This window comes from Typopeltis vanoorti, chromosome 3 (assembly GCF_054136105.1).
Source record: "Typopeltis vanoorti isolate ZY-2024b chromosome 3, IOZ_Tvanoo_1.0, whole genome shotgun sequence".
Lineage (NCBI taxonomy): Eukaryota > Metazoa > Arthropoda > Arachnida > Uropygi > Thelyphonidae > Typopeltis > Typopeltis vanoorti.
The window spans coordinates 137,865,266-137,869,477 of NC_143551.1; the positions used below are offsets into that span (position 1 = coordinate 137,865,266).

At 36.6% G+C, this 4,212-nt stretch overlaps 1 pseudogene; it reads left to right on the top strand.

Annotated features, from left to right (window-relative positions):
* The first annotated feature begins 1,981 nt into the window (after positions 1-1,981).
* LOC150108595 (protein ZBED8-like) lies at positions 1,982-3,768 on the top strand (annotated as a pseudogene).
* Positions 3,769-4,212: the final 444 nt, after the last annotated feature.

Below are 4,212 nucleotides of genomic sequence, written 5' to 3' on the forward strand. Positions count from 1 at the left end.
AATAATAGACTACTTTATAGCAAATGAAAAAGCAGCACACCTCTTCCTAGATGTTACAATCAGAAGAGGATTAGAAATCAACACAGATCACTATTTAGTGCAGGTAAAATTAAGGTTTTCACCAAATTGGTCACAAAAAATACAAAAAATAAACAAACAAGAGAAACAAACACTGATTACAAAGTAAGACTACTAAATGATTCAAATATAGGAAATTTATACCAACAGAGGAGTAATAACTACTTAGAAAAAGCATCATAGATATGAAAGTCTAGGGACACACAAAATTATCATAAAAATAATAAAAAAATTACATATATGGGACAATGAAATAAAAACGATAACTGTATATAAAAAGCTGGTCTTTAAAAGATGACTAAGATGACTATATATATATATATATATATATATATATATATATATATATATACTTTTATGTATATATATATATATATACAGGGTGTTCGGGATAAATTTGACAGTTTCGTAAGGAAAAAGAAAATCTTCTTTGTATCTATTAAATTTAATGAATTGACAAAAAAACATTACAGGCAGAGTTAATTACAATACTATCAACAAGATTTACTCAAAATAACCACCATTAGTATCGATCACAGCTTCAATTCTGCTTCGGAACCTCGAACAAGCTGATGCTACAGTCTCCCTGGGAAGGGCCGCAAAAACTGTTTTAATTTTATCCATTAACTGGGCTTTTGTATTACTGGAAGTGCGATTGGTGTCTTTTTCAACTGCGCCCCATACAAAATAATCCATGGGGTTAAGGTCTGGGGAGTTTGGAGGCCAAACATTTGGACTGGTGAAGTCGTAGAAATTTTCAGACAACCATTTTTGACTTTTCCCAGAGGTGTGGCAAGGGGCCGAATCCTGCTGCCATACATACGGCCTACCATTGGCTACCCTTGTTATCCAGGGCTTGACTACAGTTAGCAACTCCACGAACAAAGCCCGAATTCCAATGCCAGGGTTCTTCAACACCTGTTCCTGCAGATTTGCGAGGAATTCTGCTGTACGAACGCAATCAGATCGTCTGCTAGGGATCTTTCTTCTTGCTACATCCTCGTAGTCACCATTGCAAGTCTCTAGTTCATGCCTGATTGTTTTTACTGTATTCAGGGAGCATTGGGCAGCAGTCGTAATATCCTTATTTTGATGGCGGGCACGAATCATCATGATACAAGTTATTCTCTTCCATGATTCAGGTGGGTTCCAGCTATCCATCCTTTCTGACATCTTGTATATGAATAAAGAAGGGTCCAAACTTTTAAATGAAGAGAAGTGTGTGTTAATACATGTAACTTACGGAAAAATATAATTAATTATAAATATGTCAAATTTATCCCGAACACCCTGTATATAAAAGACGAGCAATAGCGAAAGAGACACAGAGAAAGCTGGGAAAAATTTGTATCATATCTAGAAATGATATATACAAAATAAAACCCCAATGCATATAAAACATATGAATGCAGATATAAAAGAAATTACATATATAAAATGCGAAATAGATTTAAAAGAATTCTTGGAATACTCTACAGCAGTGGTTCTTAACCTGGGGTGTGTGCACCCCTGGGGGTGCGAAAAAGCATTTCCAGGGGTGCGAGAGAAGTTTCTAAATTTTCGATGGAAACTACAGCCTGACTGCCTGTGAGAAACTAGCGAACGCTACGTCGACTTTTGGGACCCCCATTCCTACTCCCTCTACCTTTGCCTCAGTGCATCGCACTTACCAGCACATGCAGTACAATAAGAAACTGGTTGATACGCGCACATGTTCGCATACTCTGAGTACGAACGTTAACGAGGTGGTTTGACGCAGAAACGAATACTATTTTTCTTTAATTTGCCAACATTAATCAGTGACTAAAGCTCATACCGGATACGATCAATTGATTACATAAAGGTTTTCTGCAAATTTTGAAATATTATAATTATTATTTTATTGATTGTAGTAACCCTCGTTATGTCGAAAGAACGCCAATGGAAAGACGATCACTTTATGGATTCACTTGTACAACAGAAAAAGATGGTACGCAACGACCACAATGCATTTTATGCTGCAAAATATTTTCAAAGTCCAATCTTAAACCGTCAAAGTTGTTAGAGCATTTCAGCAATCAGCATAGTGGTGAATCTGCAGGACATACTCTTAACATCTTGAAGTCTAAGAAGGCATGATTTGATACCAGCGGTACTATCACAAAATTTGACGTTGCGGCAGTTCAAAAGCCCATGTTAGAAGCTTCTTATCAAGTGGCATATCTGTGTGCTAAGAAAAGAAATTGTCACACAATAGCTGAGGAATTGGTAAAACCATGTGCACTTGAAATTGCAAAAATTGTATTGGATTCTGAAGCACAAAGGAAAATTCAGCAGATTCCGTTATCGAAAGATGTGATTCGATAGCGCATTCAAGATCTCAGTGTTTGATATTTTACTGCAAGTAGTAGAAGATATCAAAGCCAGTCCTCTAAAAGTGAGTATTCAACTAGACGAGTCAACTGATGTTGATAATTGTCGTCAGTTGATGGTATTTGTGCGATACATTAAGGAAAAAGAAATGTTAGAAGAATTTTTATTTTGTGAGCCACTGGAATTGACGACAAAAGGAATTGATGTTTTCAATCATATTAAAAGCCTTTTTTTAAAAAAACATCAAATACCAATGAATGTGATAGGCTCAATTTGCGCTGATGGTGCCCCTGCAATGTTGGGCAAAAATTCTGGATTTTTTTCATACATCAAGACAGAAATATTGCAAGTTACAATAACGTATTACATGTTGCACCGTCATGCACTTGCATCGAAAGCTTTGCCAGAAAATTTAAAACAACACTTAACTACTGCAGTAAATGTAGTAAAGTATATCCGAGGACGAGCGCTTAATCATCGTATCTTTCGTGCTTTGTGCGAAGAAATCGGTGCTGTTCATGCTGTGCTTCTTTATCACAGTGAAGTACGGTGGTTCTCCAAGGGCCGCATGTTAAGCAGGGTTTTTGAATTGCGGGAGGAAATTATACAGTTTCTTACTGACCAAAATTGTGATTTGGTTAAAGCTTTTGAAAAAAGAGAAGCAGTACTTCGACTAGCCTACTTAGCAGATATATTTAGACACCTGAATGAATTAAACACATCAATGCAATGATTTGGTAAGAACATAATAACAGCTAGTGAAAAATTATCTTCATTTATTGAAAAACTAAAAATTTGGAAACGTCGAGTTGAAAATGGGAATTTTGCAAACTTTCCTTTGCTTGATTCAATCGTTCTGGAAAATGAGAAAATAATAATTATACATGAAATTGCAATACACCTCCAACAACTGAGTGAATCATTTCATGGATACTTTACCACGGGAAATATTAGCAAAGTTCCGAGATGGATATTGGATCCATTTCTATTTGACCCAGATTCGGTGGATGACAGCTATTTAATAAAAGACGATCTTATTGAAATATGAGGCAATGCACGTATTCAAATGGAATTTGAAAAACTGGACTTAGAACAATTTTGGTGTATACAGTTTGAACCTTATCCACAGCTGGCAAAAGCAGCATTGCAGACACTTTTACCATTTGCCACTACCTGTGTGAAATGGGATTTTCATCACTTTTGCACATAAAAACAAAAGCCAGAAATCGCTTAAATGCAAGTGATGACTTACGCGTGGCTCTTTTAAAAAAGGAGCCTCGCTTCAAACGTATTATTATGAATGAACAACAACAACAACAACATAGCATTAAAAATTGAGATATTGTTTTGTATGTAAATGTATATGTTTATTTTTCAATAAATAAATTATCTTGCAATAGATGTAATTTCCTAAATAAAGAAATAGAAACACATTTTTCAAGGGAGTGCCGATCACTAAACGGTTAAGACCCACTGCTCAACAGCATGGGTGTCAAACTCGAGGCCCGCGACGAATATTTTTGCGGCTCAGCCAGACATTTGCCAATGAAAGTGATTACTACATATAGCCGTGTTGCATGGATTTCCTTTACACGCAGGCGAATCATTTCCTCCACTGATAACTGATAACTTAGGTGGCTTGATGGATATCAATCGCGTGGATTCTGATCCCTTCATCGGTATGAAAAAGACTTATATTAGAGGTTAGCGAGCACTCGGCTCACCCTGATTAGGGCAATGCGGAAGCGCCTGAGCCGAAAGGTAGTGCAGCTTTCGGGCGCT